The sequence below is a fragment of the Protopterus annectens genome, chromosome 2.part2 (genome assembly GCF_019279795.1).
Source record: "Protopterus annectens isolate FY-2018-M chromosome 2.part2, PAN1.0, whole genome shotgun sequence".
Classification (NCBI taxonomy): domain Eukaryota; kingdom Metazoa; phylum Chordata; order Ceratodontiformes; family Protopteridae; genus Protopterus; species Protopterus annectens.
In genome coordinates, this window is record NC_056730.1 from 967797071 (window position 1) to 967818288 (window position 21218).

The window sequence follows — 21218 nt, forward strand, 5'->3', positions numbered from 1 at the left end:
CAACGTGATAGCGGACAAACTAAGCAGAGCCATGCTGTTGCCTCACGAGTGGTCTCTCAATCAACAAGTAGCGGAAAACATTTTCCGCAGATGGGGCCAGCCTTGCTGCGACCTATTTGCATCTCCAATGAATCCCAAATGCAGCAGCTACTTTGCCCTTTATCCCCCACCGGGGAACGAACCGAGGGATGCGCTCGTACATGATTGACCCCCGGGTCTCCTATATGCCTTTCCGCCAATACCTGTAATTCCCAAATTCATGCAGAAAGCCAAAAGTCTGGGAAGGACTGTGATTTTAATAGCCCTGTCTTGGCCTCAGCAGATTTGGTTTCCCTTCCTGCGGAAATATCAATTGGAAGAACCATGGATCCTGGACCCAGTGCCGGATCTTCTGACTCATTTGTCAGGAGTTCTCCATCCCTCCCTCACGTCCCTGAAACTAACAGCTTGGCTGCTCCGATTCCCACATTAGCCAGGTCACATGAGTTGTCTTCTGCGGTCCAACATATTATAGTTTCATCTCATAAGCTATCTACCAGGAAACTATATAACAGCAAATGTAAATGATTCGTTCACTGGGCTTCTCAACATGACACGGACCCTTATGTAGCGCACCTATCCATACCATTTTGGAGTTCTTGTCGCTGTTGTTCCATGATGGCGCAGCTGCTGCCACCATTAGAGTTCAATTGGCTGCTATCTCAAACTTCCATGTAGGCTTCAATGGCTCTAACATCATGTCGCATAGGCTTTGTAAAGCATTTTTAAAAGGAACCCACCATCTCAGGCCACCTATTAGGCATCCTGTCTACCCCTGGAATTTGAATCTGGTTTTATCCCAACTGATTCTCACCCCCTTTGAACCTGATTCATCTTGTCATTTAAAGTTTTTGTCTTGGAAAACCTTATTCCTGGTAGCCATTACTTCTGCACATAGGGTCTCCAAACTTCAAGCCTTGTCCTTCAAACCTTTCACCCTGATAGGGTGTCCCTCAGGACTAATCCTACCTTTCTTCCCAAGATCTCTTTGGAAAGTAATTTAAATCAGTCCATTGAGCTCCCAACCTTCTTCAAACACCATGCCAACAAACTAGAATATATGTTGCACAAGCTTGATGTACATAGACAACTGAGGTTCTATCTGGATAGAACGAAGGATTTCAGACAATTGGACCAACTCTTTGTGTCTTATGCAGAGAATAAAAAAGGATGTTCTTCATCTCACATTGCTGCAGTCCTAACACTTGGGTAGTCCGCTGTCCCTCGGTCGGCCCGAATATCAGAGTATAAGGCTGACGTCGGTCAGGGCGCATTTGACTGACATCAGAACGTCAGGGTACAAATGCGCATGACCGACGTCATATCCTCAGTCTTTTTTGCCGCATGGTCCGATGCAGAAGCAGTGTTGCAAGTGCCGTTCGGCGTTCTGAAATTTTTCGAATTCGGAGTTTCAGACCGAAGTCAGAGTTGGTTAAGTACCCCGTTGGGGAATATTTTGGTTTTTCTTGCCTCAGTGGTTTACGGATGTCAGAAAAAGTGAATAACTGTATTTCTTGTGGGAAACAGATACCGCATAGGGATTACCATAATTTGTGTATACCTTGTTTGGGACCTGAGCACGACGTTGTTGGGTGCCGCTTCTGTGCTAGGTTCAATAAACGCACTATAAAGCGGAGGTTGGATTGTGCCAGGTTGGTCTTTGGGAAGCGGTGCAATTACAAAATGCCGTCGGATGCTCCGACGCCGGCTTCCTCAAAGAAGCGCAAGGACAAGGCAGTTAAACCTAGGTTAGAGGAGTCGTCCGAACCGGACGCCGGTTCTTTGGAGGCGTCAGTGGAACCGGTGGTTCCGACGGAGGCCTCTCTGGAGTCTCAGGGGGAAACTTTGATTTTTACAGGATGTGGCCTCCCAGGAGGCAGGTCAGGCTGTAGGGGCTTCTCAGATTACTGTACTCCCCTCCCTTCCTAAGGGGTCTAGGCCCGCTCTTTCTGCTTCCAATGCTTCTCCTAGAGGCAGGTCTAGTTTAGCTTCTGTGGGTGTCACTCCTAGTTCTTCAGGTTCTGTGCCCAAGAAGCACATGCTTAAAATGGCAGAAGATTTAATTACTTTAATTAGAGGCTCTATGCCCCCTCCTGATAAAAGGCCTAGGATGGAACCAGTGTTGGGGGATTGGGAGCAGGCTTCGGATGTGTCTGAGTCTTCGGCTGAAGACTTACAGGAGTATGCTCATTATTCTGATTCTGATGTGGATGATTCTACTCCTTCAGCTTCTCCTCCTGAGGATTTTTCTTTTTCAGAGACCCTTCACTCCATGAGAGAGCATTTTAAATGGGAAGGTCAGGACTTCTCTGATTCCAGGAAAAGGCTTAGGGAATTTTTGTTTTTACCCCAGCATAGGCCTTTGGCTATACCTCCTGTTCTAAATGTGGTGGAAGATGTATTTGCAGAGGCTTCTCTTAATCCTGATTCTTTGCCTCCTGCTCCTGTTAAACCTGATAGGTATTACAGGGTACCTGAAGCTCATAAGTATCTTTTTAAAAGTCCTAGGGCAGACCCTGAAACTGTTAGCCAGGGGCCTAAGGGTGTTAAGGCTTCTGTTGTCAAGAAGCAACAAAGATAAAGAGGCTAGGGCCTTGGATAGATGGGGAAAGAAAGTTTATACTTCTTCCACTCTAGCCATGAGAGCTTTGAATTGCCAGTTTCACATGTTGAAATATCAAAATTATCTCCTTTCACAGTTGAAATCTAAGGTTGATGCTCTGGCGGAAGGTATTGATTGTAAAGAGTTACAAGATTTAGTGCATGTTTCTGAACAGGTGGGTAAGCACTCTTTGCAATGTGGTTTTGATGCTGTACAGGCCTCGTCCAGGGTGGCTGCCACTGGGTCAGTTCTTCGCAGGCATGCCTGGCTGCGGGATCAAAATTTATCTGACCATGTTAAAACTAGGATTTTGGATGCCCTTTGCAATCTGATGTCTTGTTTGGTTCTCCTGTTGAGGCAGTTTTAAAGAAAATGGAAGACAAGGCTAAGTCTATGCAGACTGTTAAAGAATTTTTACAGGTTCAGCCTCCGAAGTTTAGTAGAAATTGGCCTACTAAGGGGTGGACGTATCCTTCTTATGATTCCCAGTCTAGGGGTAGAACTAGACGTGGCAGGGGCAGAGGTCAGGGCTCTTTCAGGCCTAGGACAGGGAGTTCTCCTGCACAGTCTTCAGGTGAGGGCAGGGGTCAGTCCTTTCGTAAACAAACCCAATGACCTACCTTTTCAGCTGCCAGAACCTTCTCGCCTGGCAGCACCTTTGGGAGGAAGGTTGGCACTTTTCAAAGAAAATTGGAGGTTGATTACCCAAGACAGATGGGTATTGGACATCATACATCACGGTTACAGGTTTTATTTCCATACCTTGCCTCCTTTCAAGGGCATGCCAGACATTCCTCCTCAACAAAGAATAGAGGCTCACAAGCAAATTTCTCTGTTACTCCAAATAGGGGCCATACAGCCGGTTCCTATGCCAGAAAGAGGCCTAGGATTTTATTCTCGCCTGTTCCTTGTACCAAAAAAGGGGAACACGTGGAGACCAATTTTGGATTTATCTATCCTCAACACTTATCTGGACATTCCCAAGTTCAAGATGTTGGCGTTACAACAACTTTTACCTCTGCTGGGCAAGGATCACTGGATGGTAACTTTGGATCTCAAAGAGGCATATCTTCATGTTCCTATCAGACTAAGTTGCAGGAAGTATCTGCGTTTTCGGACTGGGACTTCTCACTATCAGTTCTCTGCATTGCCCTTTGGCTTATCTACTGCCCAGAGTATTTCACGAAAGTTCTGGCTCCAGTGATAGCTTTCTTCAGGCTGAAAGGAATACAAATCTATCCTTATTTGGACGATTGCCTGATTCTGGCTCAAGGAAGGGAAGAGCTTCTTCGTCATTTGGAATATGTGATAGCAGTGCTAAGATGCCTGGGGTATTCTGTGAACGAAATAAAGTCCAGTCTAGTACCCTCTCAAGACATGTGCTTTCTGGGTGTAAGACTGAATACAGCATCCCAGATGGCCTTTCTAACCCCGGACAAACAAAAGAATCTTTCCCTTTACTTCCATCATCTATCTCTTCAGTCCGGGCTGACTGCAAGGACAGTCCTTCAAGCCTTAGGGTTCATGGCATCTTCTATTCTGGTGCTTCCCAATGCCAAACTGCATATGAGGAAGTTGCAATGGTATCTCAAGAATGTATGGACACAGCACTGCCAGGATCTGGACACTGTCATTCCAATAATACCTTGCATTCAAAAGGAATTTTTGTGGTGGGCTCAGGAATGTCACCTAAACAAGGGACTCTCTGTGACCCGGCCAGAGGCGAGTCAAATTTTAACGACAGATGCCTCGGACAAAGCTTGGGGAGCTCATCTAAACGGAAAGTGGATACAAGACAAGTGGCCTGTCAGACTACAGCATCTACATATCAACTTGAAGGAGATGTTAGCAGTCCAGTTTGCATTAATAGCTTTCAAGGATTTACTTCTTCCAGGGCAGGTGTTGATTCTAACAGACAACACAACTGTCATGTGGTACATCAACAAGCAAGGAGGAACACATTCTTATCCTCTATGCAGGCAAGCAATGATTTTGTGGGAGACTGCTCTCAGTTTACAACTAAGTCTTCAGGCAAGGTTTCTGCCAGGAGCACAGAACTCCTTAGCAGATGTGTTAAGCAGACAAATCATGGATCCCCACGAGTGGAAACTGGATCTTCATGTATTTCAGAAATTGACAGTGTCCTGGGGAACTCCAGACATAGATCTGTTCGCTTCTCCACTAAACCATCAGCTGCCAAAGTTTTGCACAAAGAGGTTTCATCCCACAGCCTGGAAAGTGGATGCTCTTTCTTTCAGTTGGAAAAATCTTCATGTGTATGCCTTCCCACCTCTGCCTCTCCTCCCAAAGGTACTTCTGGTCAGACAGGACAAGCCAAGGATGATTTTGATAGCTCCAGATTGGCCTCGGCAGCACTGGTACCCATTACTGAGAAGTCTAGTGCGGAAGCCTCCATGGCCTTTGCCTTTGATTCCACATCTGTTGTCCCAGGAGGACAGTCATTTGCTCAATGTCAAACTTCACTCTCTTCATCTAACAGCCTGGCATATTCTGTTTTAAACCATAGAGGGTCTCAACTTCCACAACAAGTTTTGAATGTGATTTTGGAAGCTAGAAGGCCTAGTACCAGGAAAGTGTACGCAGATAAATGGAAGAGATTTTTATTTTGGAGTGCAGCTAAGGATTTGGATGTTTCTGAGCCTGATTTAAGTGTGGCTCTTCAATATCTTACTGAGTTATTAGACAAAGGTTTGTCCTTCTCTTCTATTAAGATTCATGCTGCAGCAATTTCAGCTCACTACGACTGTGACCCACAATTGTTTTCTCATCCTTTGTTCAAGCAATTTCTTAGAGGGGCAAAGAATATAAGACCCCACGAAGGGCTCCTACTCCTGCTTGGGATCTCAATTTTGTGTTGGAGAAACTCACTCTACAACCTTTTGAGCCTGCAGCTACTGCTGAGTTGAAATATTTGTCATGGAAGACTGCTTTTTGTTGGCCATTACCTCTGCAAGAATGGTTTCTGAATTGCAGGCCCTTATGGCAGTTGAGCCTTTCTTAATTTTCCATAAGGATAGGGTATCTTTACGCACTAATCCTTCCTTTATGCCTAAAGTGGTTTCTAGTGTGGCTTTAAACCAAACTATTCATTTGCCTACTTTTTATGCAAATCCCCAAAATAAAGGGGAAAAGATTTTGCACACTTTAGATGTACACAGGCAGTTGCGATATTATTTGGACAGAACTAAAGGGTTCAGGCAATCTCAGCAGTTATTAGTTTCTTTTGCTTTGTGCTCTTAGGGCAAGCCTGTCAAAACAAACTATTTCTAAGTGGATTGGATTTTGCATTGCTTTCTGTTATTCCCATCATGGCAAAGAGATTCCAGCTGGGATTAGGTCTCATTCCACTAGGGCTACTGCCACTTCAACAGCTTTTTTGAGGGGGGTGGCAACTAAGGATATTTTGGAGGCAGCCACTTGGAGTTCAGTGCATACCTTCTCTAGGCATTACCACCTTCCATTGTACTCTAAATCCAGGGCTGGGTTTGCCACTGCTGTGTTGCAGGGCATTCTGGCAGCTCCTGCTTCATTATAGTTTAGCCATCCTCCCTTACCTCTGCTTTGGGATTCTACCCAAGTGTTAGGACTGCAGCAATGTGAGATGAAGAACATAGTACAGTTTTGTACCTACCATAAATGTAGATGTTCGAAGATCCACATTGTTGCAGTCCAATTTACCCTCCCTCCTTCCCCTCTGTAGTTTGAGGTGGTTGTGTGGGTTGGGTTATCCATCTGAGGTATATGGTGTTTATTGTATATATTGTATATATTGTACATATTCTTGGTGTTAGGCTGGTTGGTTGTTTAGCTGTTGCCTAGGGGTTTTGACCTTTTTCTTTAGGGTCTTCTGACATGTGGGGCAAGAAAAGACTGAGGATATGACGTCGGTCATGCGCATTTGTACCCTGACGTTCTGATGTCAGTCAAATGCGCCCTGACCGACGTCAGCCTTATACTCTGATATTCGGGCCGACCGAGGGACAGCGGACTACCCAAGTGTTAGGACTGCAGCAATGTGGATCTTCGAACATCTACATTTATGGTAGGTACAAAACTGTACTTTTCTCAGTTTCAAAAATCACACTAGCCAAGTGGCTCTCTGATTGCATCAGATTAATTTATGCTTCCACTAATCAGCCATTAGAAACCAATGTCAAAGCCCATTCTACATGAGCTGTTTCTACATCATTGGCTCATGCAGCTCGTTTGCCTTTAGATACCATCTGTGCAGCTGCCACGTGGTCAAAACCTCACACATTTATCACTCATTACAAAGTGAATAAGACCTCCAAGGACAGGGCTACGTTTGGTTCCACTGTGCTCAGGAATGTTCTCCCATGAGCCACCCAGGTTTAGGGTGTTGGGACGCTACCCACATGTAAGAACAAAACGGCGAGATAGAACAACTTCACATAAAGAAGTTATGCCCTTACCATAACATTCCGTGTGAGTTGTTCATCTCGCCTTTTTGTTCTTACATTCCCGCCCACCTTCCCCCTCCAGTCGAGTCGAGTGAGATGGTTGCCTTAGTAGATTGGTTCAGCTGTCAGTCTGTTTATACATTCCAGCTCTTCTTGTTTCCTTTTACTCTTATAGTTAACTAAGTAGGTAGACTTTATAGTCTTATTCTGTCTGTAGGCTGTCTTGGTTGCAGCATACTAGATCTGGGGATTCATAGCAGGGCATCATGGGAAATTCACTGGGTCTCGAGCTTCTCTGAGAGTCTGAGCTTGAAAAGCGGCCGATTCGGAGCCGAGGGATCGGCTCCAACTCACGTGTAAGAACAAAAAGGCGAGATGAACAACTCACATGGAACGATATGGTAAGGGCATAACTTCTTTTTTTAGCCACTCCTTTGAGGGGAAAGCTGGCTCTTCATGCAAGAAACTGGCAACTCATAACCCAGGACAAATGGGTTTTAAATATAGTATCCCCGGGATACAGATTTAATTTCCACACATTGCCAATTCCAAACGGATGGCCAGACCTGTCCCCAAATGAGTGGGCAGAGGCCCAGAAACACGTACTTTCCCTCATGAGCATGGGGGCTATTCAGTCAGTACCAAAAGAGGAAAAGGGTCAATGTTTCTATTCAAGACTTTTCCTGGTACCCAGAAAAGACAAATCATGGCATCCAGTTCTGGACTTGTCTACTCTAAACACCTTTCTGGACATTCCAAAATTCAAGATGCTGACTCTTCACCAGTTACTTCCTATGCTAGGCAAAGATGCCTGGTTGGCAACTCTAGATTTAAAAGAGGCTTACCTGCATATCCCAATCAGGGAATCTTGCAGAAGATACCTCCGCTTCAAAGCAGGCTACTTGCATTACCAGTTCTCTGCACTGCCCTTTGGCTTATCTACTGTGCCCAGGGTCTTTACAAAGTGCCTGGCTCCAGTAATTGCATTTTGCAGGCAAAGAAATATTCAAATATACACATACCTGAACGATTGTCTAATTCAGGCAGAAAACAAGGACACTCTTCTAAACCATCTGGCGTTTGTAAAAAGGGTTCTAACTTGTCTAGGGTACACTATAAACGAAAATAAATCACAACTGGTAACCTCTCAAAAAATGACATTCCTGGGTGCAAGCTTGAATACAACAGCCCAGATGGCTTTCCTTATGCCAGAGAAGCAAATTTATTTGATTACTTACTTCAAACAGGTGGCCACAAAAACCCTGCTTTTGGCAAGGCAAATTATTGCAAGGCTTTGGGGTTCATGGCCTCCTGCATTCTTCTAATTCCATATGCAAGACTGCATATGAGGAAACTTCAGTGGTACTTAAAAAGTCTATGCAGTCAGCATTGTCACAGCCTGGAAACAGTGATTCCTATCATTCCTTGCCTGCAGCTAGAGTTCCTATGGTGGACAGAGGCCTGCCACCAAAACAAGGGACTGTCATTCACACCACCCCCTGCCACCCAAATCCTAACTACAGATGCCTCAAACTATGCTTGGGGGGGCACATCTGGCAGGGAAGTGCATTCAGGGCAAATAGAGCCCAAATCAAATGCACCTTCATATCAATCAAAAAGAAATGCTAGCCATACAGAATGCACTGACAGCTTTCAAGGACTACCTTCATCCAGGACAATTAATGATAAAGACAGATAATGCCACGGTTATGGGGTACATAAACAAGTAGGGGGGGTACACACTCCTACCCCCTTTGCAGACTAGCCATGACATTGTGGAACACGGCATTGACCTATCAAGTACAGCTACAAGCTTAATTCCTGCCAGGAAAGCTGAATACTCTGGCAGACGAACTAAGCAGAAATCTCATGGACCTGCATGAATGGAAACTGGTACCACGGATTTTCAACATGATGACATGCAAATGGGGGAGCCCAGACATAGATCTTTTTGCCTCACCCCAGAACTATCAGTTGGACAAATTTTGCACAAGAACTCATCACAAAAAAGCCTGGAAAGTGGATGCTCTATCCTTCAGCTGGAAAAACCTATCAGTCTATGCCTTTCCCCCTCTGCCTCTACTCTCCCAACGTTCTACTAAAAGTCAAACAGAACAAACCAAAAATGATTTTGATTGCTCCAGACTGGCCTCACCAGCACTGGTACCCACTCCTGCACAATGTGCACACCTTCCACCATGACACCTGCCTCAGACACCTTACTTACTGTCTCAGCAGAACAACCAAATTCTGCACACGCAGTTCCAAACTTTGAATCATGCAGCATGGCTAATCACCTAAATTCACCCTTAGCATCCCTCAGCAAACCTGTGATGGATGTCATTTTGGAGGCGAGAAGACCTAGTACTAGAAAATCTTATGCTGACAAATGGAAAAGATTCTGTGCCTGGAATCAATCTCAAGGGATAAGCACAGCAGTGCCCAACATTCCTCAGATTTTACAATACTTAACTGAGATGCTTCACAAGGGCCTGTCCTTTTCTTCCATAAAAATCCATGCCTCAGCTGTTTCAGCTCATCACAACACAGAACATCCCCTCTTCTTTCATCCTCTGCTAAAGCAGTGTCTCAGCGGGGCCAAAAACTTAAGAGCACTCAGGAGAGCTCCAACCCCTGCCTGAGACCTCAACTTTGTGTTGGAAAAGTTCACTCTCCCTCCTTTCGAGCCAGCTGTTGCTGCAGACTTAAAATTTCTCTCCTGGAAAACAGCTTTCGTTTTAGCAGTCACTTCAACTAGAAGGATTTCCGAATTACAGGCTCTTATGGCAGTGGAGCCTTTCATCATTTTTCATACAGACAGGGTATCTCTCAGGACCAATCCATCCTTCATGCCTAAGGAGGTATCCAGTGTGGCTCTTAATCAGACCATTCATTTGCTAACTTTCTTTCCCAATCCACAGAACAAGGGGGAGCGGATTCTGCATTCATTGGATGCACGCAGACAACTTAGATTTTACTTAAACAGGACAAAATCTCAAAAAAAATCTGAACAACTGCTGGGGGCATTTGCTGCAGTGGCAGAGGGAAAGGCTATTTCAAAGCAAACCATTTCCAAATGGATAGGCCATTGTATTCGTTTCTGCTTTTTGCACCATGGAAAAATTATCCCCCAGGGGATCAGATCCCATTCCACCAGGGCTGCATCTACTTCTACAGCCTTTCTCAGAGGTGTTCCTACCAGGGATATTCTAGAAGCTGCTACCTGGAACTCAGTTCATACGTTTACCAAACATTACCATTTACCACTTTTCTCTAAATCTAGAGCTGGCTTTGCCACTGCTGTCCTGCAGGGCCTTATAGCTGGTCCTAATGCTGTATAATTCCCTCCACCCAACCATAGCTTTGGGAATCTACCCAAATGTAATGATTGCAACAGTGAAACACTAAGAACATAGTACAGTTGTGTACACTTACCATAAATGTAGATGTTCAAGTTTATTCACTGTTGCAGTCCTGGTTACCCTCCCTCCAGCCCCCTATTTTTCTGTAGCTATACCTCTTCTTTCTTTCACTATGCTTAAAAGCCCTTTTGGTGTATTTGCTTTTGGGATTGGCAGTATATTTTTTGTGATTTTTAATTTTATTTGCTCCCAATTTGGGGGGCATCTGACATCTGGGGCAAGAAAAACTGATGTAATGGCGTCGGCTGCATGTTTTTTACCCCTGACGTCATGGAAGAAGGAACAGCAACCGACGCAGGACCCAAGACTTTGTTAATCAGGCCGACTGAGGGCAACCTGCCAGCAGATTACCAAAATGTAATGACTGCAACAGTGAATACACTCAAACATCTACATTTATGGTAAGTGTACACAACTGTACTATATCTATTGTCCCCACCAAAAAAAATTGATGATCTGACAAACTCCAGTACTGGGTTCTGAAAAGATAAAGGGTGTCGATGCTGGGACCAAAGATATTACAGATACCACTGTATCTTTCTCATGTGACGTCTTACACAAGGGGTATCTTGAGTCATAGATACTATGAGACCCAGCATCCTGAGTTATTTATTTATTTATTTAAATTTGTTGACCGGGAGTGTCCGACTGGACGTAGGTCCATTTTCAGCGGAGGCCCGGTGAGAAAAGCTGCACAGTAAAATAAACAGACAGTAGTTACATTGGATTACATAGCGATTAACAATTTAACATAGCAATTACTTGCAACATATTTACAGATGAAGAACATAGTACATCAGTAGACAACTAGAATCTTTATCTGTGAAGTACATAACAGACATTAACAAATGTTACAATGAGAAGTTCCTGCTGTATAATAAGTACTAGGCTTATGAGCATCTGAGCTAGCTATAATCAAGGTAGTTAGCGGAGTGGAAAGAAAGGTCGTGGTTGGATGGGGTGGGTGATATTAGAGTGGGAGTTGCAAGGGCATAGCCAGCATGTTTTTAGGTGCGCTTTTAGTAAAGTTTTGAAGTGGGTGCATGATGGTACGGAGGTAATTGTGGGTGGGAGTGAGTTCCATAATTTGGCTATGGCGCAAGAGAATAGTGCTTCACCAGCAGAGAGTTATTGGCTTTAGTGATCTGCAAGTGATTTTTGTTGCTGGATCTTAGTGGTCTGGTGGTGCGATAGGGTTGGAGTAGATTCTGGAGGGATGGGACATTTAGTGGATGGTTTACTAGTTTGTGGGCGAGTGAGAGTTGATACCACTGAAGGAGGTGAGGGAGTTCAAGCCAGCCCAGTTCAGCAAGTGAGAGACAGTGGTGACTACGGCAGGATGCCCCTGTGGCGAATTTGGCGATTTTGTTGTAGCAGGTCTCTAGCTTGTTTAGATCATATTGCCTTAGGTTGGTATATATTGGAGAGGCATAAAGTAGGGTGGAGATAAGGTGGGAATTTGCTATTGAAATCTCTGCTGCTTTGGTGAGAAATTGCTTATTTCTGTATAATGCTCCTAGTTTTTTGTGGGCTTTTTTTATGGTCATGGATATGTGAATGTCAAATTTTAGTTTGTCTATTTCCACTCCTAGCAATTTGGTGTGTTCAGTTGGGTATATAGTGGTGTTGTCTTTTGCTGTGATGTTAAAGTGAGAGTTGTTTTGAGTATGTTTGGTGGGTTGGAAGATGAGTAGTTTAGTTTTGTTTGGGTTGAGTATTAATTGGGCATCGGATAACCATGATGTCCTTCAAGAATGCAACTGCAGTCATAACATATGGGTTGTCCTGCCTCAGGCAGCCCTCGGTCGGCCGGATTCCAAAGTCTGGGTCCGACGTCGGCTGATGTCACATTTCTCTCCGACGTCAGAGTGGCTGGAGTACATAAGCATCAGCCGACGCCATTTTCTTCTGTCTTTCTTGCCGCGCGGTGCCCGAAGCAGAAGCAGTTCGCAAGTGCCGGTCGGTCAGCTCCTGTATTCTTCGAATCCGAAGTCATCAAAAAAGCTAAGTACCCCGTTGGGGACCTTTCTTGCCTCAGCCGATGTCAGAAATTACTGAAAAAGTTAACAATTGTCTGTCTTGTGGTAAACAAATACCTTATAAGGATTTCCACTCTTCCTTGCCTTGGCCCAGACCACGACGTCTCGGCCTGTGTCACCTGTGCTCGCTTCAATAAGCGCACTCTTAGGCGCCGGGCGGAGTTCGCTGAAGACTTTTTTGGCGATAAATTTGCTTATACAATGCCGTCGGAACTTCCGACATCGCAGACTCCTAAGAAACGAAAAGACCGGGACCGACATCCTCGGCCCGCGTCTTCCACCGACTCCACGCCAAAACCTACCACGAGTGCTCCGGTTCTCGCTGAGACGGTTATTTCACCGCTCCGAACCAAAGACACCGCTTTACCGACACCTCCGATACCGGAGGCCACACCGAAGCCAGTTATAGATTTTCCTCCGGATACTGAAACCGAGGAAATGCCCGAGACCATTGCTGTAGATAAGGTCACTCCTGCACATGGAGCTGCTAGGCCTCTTATGGCCATGTCTATTAAGGCCTACACACGTGCTAAGGCAGCCAGCAAGACCAAGCACCTTACTGCTAAGGCCTTACCTCAGCCTACTCCTGAAACACAAATCATGACTATGGCCGCAGACTTAATTTCCATGATCAGAGGTTCACAGGCCCATCCTGAGAGAGGATCCCAGCCTCCTCCTGATAAGAGGCCCAGGGTTGAACCCTCTGACCCTATCCCTTCAGATGAAGATTCTGAGGACTCTGTTCACTCCATTGGCCAGGAAGAGCCCTTCCAGACCTATGAGGACTCGGATGCAGAGGATTCCATCCCCTCGGCCTCCCCTCCTGAGGATATTTCTTTTGGGGAAGTTCTGCATACCATGAGGGAATATTTTAAGTGGCAAGGCCAGGAATATTCTGATTCCAGAAAGCGCCTTCGAACCTTCCTTAAAAAGCCCCAACACAGGCCCCTGGCTATACCTCCTGTGCTTGATGTTTTGGATGACCTATACTCTGACTCCAGTGTTACCTCGGATACTCTTCCTCCTGCCCCAGCCAAGCCAGACAGATATTATAGGGTCCCAGAAACACATTCCCATTTCTTTAGGGCCCATGCTGTTGATTTAGAAACTATTTCTCAGGGACCTAAAGGGGTTTCAGCATCCACCTCCAAAAATCCCTTGCCTTCCAACAGGGAAGCTAGGTCATTAGAGATGGGGGAAAAGGTCTACACCTCCACTACTTTATCTATGAGAGCTCTGAATTGCCTCTTTCATATGTTTCAATATCAGGATTACCTGTTAGATGATTTACAGAAAACATTGGCCTCTCCTGAACCTTTAGACAGGAAGTCGTTGCAGGAAGCTGTGCATAATTCTCAGCAAGTCAGCAATCACTTTCTGCAGTGTGGATATGATGCATTGGAAGCTTCATGTAGGGCAGCTATGACAGGGGCGGTCATTCGTAGACATGCATGGTTAAAAGAACAACCTCTACCAGATCATGTTAAGGCAAAACTTCTTGATGCACCTTTGGAAAAGAACAAGCTTTTTGGTACTAATGCTAAAGATGTGTTAAAGTCCATCGAGGAAAAAGCAAAATCAGTTCAGATGGTCAAAGATTTCCTCCAGGTTCAGCCACCCAGATTCAGCAGGAATTGGCCTTCTAAAAACTGGTCCTTTCCTAATCCTGAAAGATTTCAAAGGGGTAAAAACAGGCGTGGCCGAGGAAGAGGACAACACAGAGGTTCTTACAGGGGACGACAATGGCAACCAGCAAACCAAAGAAGTGACTCAGGGGTCTCTCCTGCCCCACAGGGACAATCTCAATGACTTTCCTCTACTTCCGCTGACCAAGGAGCAATTAGAAGCTCCCTTGGGCGGAAAATTATCTCTGTTTTCAGACAATTGGCACAGATTGACAAAGGACAAATGGATTTTGGACATTATAGACCAAGGTTACAGGTTCCACTTTCATATCTTACCAAGAAAACAAGGCATGCCAAACCTACCACAAAACCAGAGGGCAGAGGCTATCAAGCAAATTTCTCCGCTTGCTCAGATCAAAGCATTAGAAAGAGTTCCACAACAAGAACAAGGCCAGGGGTTTTACTCAAGACTGTTCCTTGTTCCAAGAAAAGAAACTCAATGGAGACCAATACTGGATTTGTCCGCATTAAACACTTTTCTCATAGTACCAAAGTTCAAAATGCTGACTCTACAGCAACTCCTTCCCATGCTGGGCAAGGGGTCTTGGCTGATTACTCTGAACCTCAAGGAGGCATACCTGCATGTCCCTATCAGACACAGCTGCAGAAGATACCTCATATTTCTTGCAGGGCCAGAGCATTATCAATTCTCAGCATTGCCATTTGGCTTATCTACTGCGCCCAGAGTAATTACAAAATGCCTGGCTTCAGTAATTGCTCATTGCAGGCTCCAGGGTTCCAAATTTACCCATACCTGGACGACTGCCTCATACAAGCGGACGGCAATTTGATTTAGACAAAAAAACTTGAACTATGTCATACAGTTGCTACAGGCTCTGGGATACACAGTCAACTTCCAAAAGTCAAGACTTCAGCCATCCCAGCAAATTACCTTCTTAGGAGCCAATCTAGACACAGCCTCTCAAATGGCTTACCTGACAGAAGACAAGCAAGAGAAGTTAACTCATTATTTCAAAGGTTTGGCAAAACTCACCCAGATGACTGCAAGGGGATTCCTACAGGCCCTGGGTTACATGGCATCCTGCATTCTCCTGGTTCCTTTAGCAAGACTACACATGAGAAAGCTTCAATGGTACCTAAAAAGCCTATTGTCTCAGCACAGCAACAACCTAGAGACAACCATACCGCTCATTCCATGCCTACAAAAGGAATTCCTATGGTGGGCCTCGGTAAGCCAGGCAAACACAGGTATGTCATTCAAAAAACCTCAGATAACACAGACGCCTCAGACCTTGGATGGGGGGCGCACATGGAGGGCAGATGTATACAAGGACAATGGTCTCCAAAGGAAACACATCTGCATATAAACCAAAACGAAATGCTGGCAGTAATGCATGCCATCGAGGCCTTTCGACAACAACTCCAGCAAGGCCATCTACTGATACGGACAGACAACACCACGGTGATGTGGTACATAAACAAGCAAGGGGGCACCCATTCCTTCCCCCTTTGCAGACTGACAATGAATCTTTGGGAAAAATCACTGAGCCTAAACATACAGTTGCAATCCCAGTTTGTTCCAGGCAAAGACAATGTGCTGGCGGACAGCCTAAGCAGGAATTTCATAGATCCACACGAGTGGAGGTTACATCCGAAAATCTTCACACAACTCACCTCGACATGGGGCAGGCCAGAAGAAGACCTATTTGCCTCCCACCTCAACCATCATCTACAAAAATTCTGTTCAAGGACATACCATCCACAAGCTTGGAAAATAGATGCTCTTTCATTCAACTGGAACTTTCTAAACATCTATGCATTCCCACCTCTGCCACTGATGACCACAGTATTACTAAAGATCAAAGCAGAGAGGCCCAAGGGGATCCTAATAGCTCCAGACTGGCCAAGACAACACTGGTACCTACTACTATGGAGCATATGTCACAACAAAAAGTGGGCCCTTCCCCAATGGCCCCTACTTTTGACTCAACACAACTTCAAAACAGTGCACCCAAACCTTCAGACACTGCAGCTAACAGCCTGGGAGATCCCATGAATAACCTCAATCTATCTCTCTCCAAGGAAGTCCAGCGGATATTAACAGAAGCTTGAAGACCATCCACCAGAAAGGTTTACTTAGCAAAATGGAAGAGATTCAGCATTTGGAATACCAGCAAGGGACATGATGCATCATTATTGAATATCCCACTCATCCTGGAAAATTTGGCAGATATGCTACAGAATGGACTCTCATATTCTTCCATAAAGATACATGCTTCAGCTATCTCAGCTAGATATAACACTGATCCGCCTGTGTTTTCACATCCTTTGTTAAGGCAATTCCTCAGGGGAATCAAGAACATTAAGCCACCAAGAAAGGCTCCAGTGCCAGTTTGGGACCTCAACTTTGTCCTAGAAAAACTGACTCTACCTCCCTTTGAGCCAGCAGCTTCAGTGGACTTACAATTTTTATCATGGAAGACAGCTTTCCTGTTGGCAATTACCTCAGCAAGAAGGGTTTCGGAACTACAGGCCCTAATGGCAACACCACCGTTCATAATCTTTCACAGAGACAGGGTCTCCTTAAGAACCAACCCTACTTTTATGCCAAAGGGGTGGTATCTAGGGTTTCTTTAAATCAAGCTATTCACCTGCCTACTTTCTTCCCCAATCCTGAGAGCAAAGGGGAAAGACTGTTGCATACCTTGGACATTCACAGACAACTTCGCTACTACCTGGACAGAACCAAGGCCAGTAGGAAGTCTGATCAGCTTTTTGTAGCTTACGCCCCTGGAGTACAAGGAAAAGCAATTTCCAAACAGACTATTTCAAAATGGATTGGACATTGCATCAGATTTTGTTATTCCTTCCATGGGAAGAATGTTCCAGCCAATGTCAGACCACACTCCACCAGAGCTACAGCCACCTCTACAGCATTCTTAAGAGGGGTGCCTACAAAAGACATTCTAGAAGCTGCTACATGGAGCTCCGTGCATACATTCTCCAAACACTACAATCTCCCTTTATATTCCATCTCCAGAGCAGGCTTTGCTTCGGCAGTCCTGCAGGGTTTGATTGCCACACCATCTCTTTCCTAGAGCATTCCTCCTCCCCCAGCTAAGCTATGGTATTCAACCCATATGTTATGACTGCAGTTGCATTCTTGAAGGACATAGTACAGTTTTGTACCTACCATAAATGTAGATGTCCGATAGATATGCAACTGCAGTTGGATTTTCCCTCCCTCCATACCCCTCTATGCCTTGGGTCCACTCCTATCCCTGTTTCTCTTAGCTGGGGATATCTGTTATGGTGTTTCTGTTTATTGTTTACTTATTTGTCTGGAATCCTGTTTTTGTCTTCCAATTTGATTACAGCCTTCCTTGGAGGGCACCTGGAATCTGGGGCAAGAAACACTGAAGAAAATGGCGTCGGCTGATGCTTATGTACTCCAGCCGCTCTGACGTCGGAGAGAAATGTGACATCAGCCGACATCGGACCCAGACTTTGGAATCCGGCCGACCGAGGGCTGCCTGAGGCAGGACAACCCATATGTTATGACTGCAGTTGCATATCTATCGGACAACTACATTTATGGTAGGTACAAAACTGTACTTTTCAACAGAGGAAAAGGCTTCCTGTGTGACTTTTTGCAGTTTTGGTAGGGACTGGGCTGAGCAGATGATGGTCGAGTCATCTGCGTATTGTATGAGTGTGCCGTGGTTGGTAGCAGAGGCTAGATTATTGGTGTAAACAGAGAAGAGTTAGGGGTCCAAGGATGGATCCTTGGGGAACCCCTATGGAGACAGGTAGTTGGGGAGATATGTCATTCTGCCATACAACGGATTGCTGCCGGTCAGACAGGTAACTCTGAAACCAGTTGGTGACTGATTGTGAGAAGAATAGGTTATTGAGGACAGAGATAAGTTGTTTGTGTGGCACCATATCAAATGCTTTAGATAGGTCTAGGAAAGTAGCAGAGGAGAGATAGCCATTGTTTTTATGCTGAAGGATAGTGCTAGTAAAGGAGAGTAAGGCAGTGGTGGTGCTATGGTTTGGTCGGAAACCATGCTGAGTATTGGAAAGGAGGTTGTTAGTAATGAGGTAGTCTAAGACCTGAGAGTGTATGCATCTCTCGAGTATTTTGGAGAGTGGAGAGAGAATTGCTATGGGGCGGTAATTGGTTAGTTCTGCGGAGGGTCCACCTTTGTGGAGGGGAATTATATGTGATACTTTCCACAGTGTGGGAACGTAACTTTCTGACAGAGATTGGTTAATCAAGATGGATAGTGGGTAGGCCAGAGCATCAGCTGCGATTTGTAGGTATTCACTTGGGAGGTTGTCTGCTGCTAATTTGGTGGGTTTAAGTTTAGTTAAGAGTTTTTTTATGTTGGAGGTAGGTACAGGAGAAAAAGAGAAGGCAGTGGGGAGATTACTAGTTGAAGGTTTGGGTTGGAGGGGAGGGGGGTTGTGTTGTTTAGCTAGTGATAGTATGGTTTGGGTGAAGTGTATGTTGAATGCGGTAGCAATATTTTCTGAGGAGTGAGGGATGTTAGCAGGAGGGGTACTGACTTTACCTGGGTGGAGGATGGAGTTATGGAGGACCAGAATTGTTTGGGGCTGTGTTCTGAGGAGTCTAGGACAGACTGGTAGTATTGGAATTTGTCCTGTTTTATTAGCTTTTTGACTCTATTGCATAGTTCTAGGAATTTCTGTGTAGCTGAGGGGGTTTTGTGCCAGTGCTCCCAGGCTTTATCCCTGTTTTTCATTTCTGACTTAGTGGTTTTCTGTAGCCATGGGGTGGGTTGTGCTTTGGTTCTGGAAAATCTTATGTGGGGATGGTAATTAAGGATGTTCAGGAAGGTAGTATTAAAAAATTCAACTGCGTCATCTAGACTGAGGTACTTTAGAGGATGCCACTTACATTCTTTGAGGGATGAGATGAATGTGAGTGAGTTAAAGTTTAGTTTTTTACGTATTTAACGGTAGATGACAGGTTTAGCTTGGTATAGGTATTTTTTGAGTAGGAATGTTGGGGAGTGATCACTGAGGCTATCTGATAAGCAGCCTGTTATATATGACTGGGGGCTCTTACTGACTAGTATCCAAGCCAGGGTAGTGTGCTTGCTGGAGTTTTTATTTCTCCTGGTTGGTGACTGTACTAGTTGGGTGAAGCCATGAAGGTGTACATGATTGGTTGGATTGTTGCCAGAACAGGATTGCCAGTCAATATTGAAATCACCTAAGATGATAGTTTCTTGGGGGAGATGGTGGGTAGACCAGCTGAGGTTTTCTAGTGGTGGGATGTTTTGGCCAGGTGGGAAGTAGCATCCAATGATGTTGATGGTTTTGTTTTGGTTAATTTTGAGGTTGGTCTATATTATTTGTTCATTGCCTGTTTGTGGAGCTGATGATTTTAAGATCTGGATGTTTAGATGCTGTTTAAATATTATAGCTACACCACCTCCTTTTTTGTTTAGCTGGTCTACTGTTAGTATGCCGTAACCTGTAGGGAGTATTTGCTCACTGGTAATGTGAGGTTTTAGCCAGGTTTCTGTCAGGATGACTATATCTGGGGAGTACAAATCTGTGGTGGCATGGAGTTCATGGACTTTGTTGGATATACTTATAATATTTAGGCTTAGTAGGAGGAAGTCACTTGGCTTTCTATTGGCTGTAATATGGGAGAAGTTGTGGTTTCTAGTCTGATTATGAGGATTGGGGTTGGAGATGGTAGGGCCAGGGTTGGGGTGGATGCCTCCACTTAGGGCTAGTTTTGATATGCATGAGATTATTAGTTTTCTCAGTTTTTGAATGTGTTTCTTTATAAGGGAAACTTTATGCCCTGACAGTAACTGAAGTCTGAGTTGAAAACTTTAGAAATAGAGTTAAAGATCTACTTTTTCGGTGTAAGAAAACCTCATTGAACTGAGGTGTCTTGTTGACATCCAAGAACACAATCTTGTGTGAAGAGATCTCTCACCCAAGAGAAATTCATGACATTTTGAAAAAGACTCTGCAAAGATAAGCAAGTCATGCTAAATAAGGAAAAATGTGTATACTCTGTAGCCTGTGATGATCTAAATTGGAGTTAGACACTTTGTGAACACACTTGAAGCAATGAATAGTCGAAAGGGTATGGCAGAGAACTGGCAATCTGATCCAGATACACAAAATCTTAAGAAACGTGTGGTTGGGATGCATAGGAATGTGATGATAATCATCTTTTAAATGTAGTGTTATCAGAAAACTTGAAAGAGGAGGAAGAGGTAACAGGTTGTGAAGAGACATAATTTTGAAGTGGGGCACTATCATAAACAGGCTTGTCACTAGGAACATCTTGAGTAAAGCCACTTCCCCAGTTGAGAAGAGGGAACTGGTTCTAGCACTCCTTGGGACAGCACGTGATGAAGAACAAGTTGAAACAAAAGAGTCTGATCTGCAGGATGAGGATTGTCCCTATGGAAAGGAGGAATTTCCTCCCATTGCCATCTGTAACCCTAATGAATGATTTTTAGAACCCATTTGTTTGAAACAGTCTGTTACCAAAGACGGAAATGGAGATTCAGACTTTCTGGAATAAAAAAGGAGTCTGGGTGAAAGGGGGTCACAAGGTCTCTGGAACAGTCATTCAGAATTGTTCGACTGTCCTTTGTTTTGGGAGGTTTGAAACCTCTTTTCGGACCCCCTTTCCCCTTCTTAACTGTCTGTTTACTTGAATTCTTTTGAGACTGTTCATTCTGTTTTTTTTTTTTTTTTTTAACATCATCTGAAGGTTCTGCAGCCAAGTAAACCTCCTTAAAACTGTACCAGTAGCTCTGGAAGAAGCCTCAACAGAGTCACACACACACACACACACACACACACCAATGAGTAGTGACTTGCTCAATAAAATAAACTACTTTACGTAAAGAATTTCATTCTTCTCAAGAATGAGCTGTACATACAAGAAACTACTCTACAAGAAGTATGAATTAAACCCTGAGCCAGAAACCTACTCCTGGCCAAAGAAATGTGAGGAGAAATAG

At 44.6% G+C, this 21218-nt stretch overlaps 1 protein-coding gene across 3 annotated transcripts in view; it reads left to right on the forward strand.

Moving 5' to 3' along the window:
• Window positions 1-21218, forward strand: part of PJA2 (praja ring finger ubiquitin ligase 2) — a 1087778-nt gene that overhangs the window by 571122 nt on the left and 495438 nt on the right. The window lies entirely within an intron of this gene.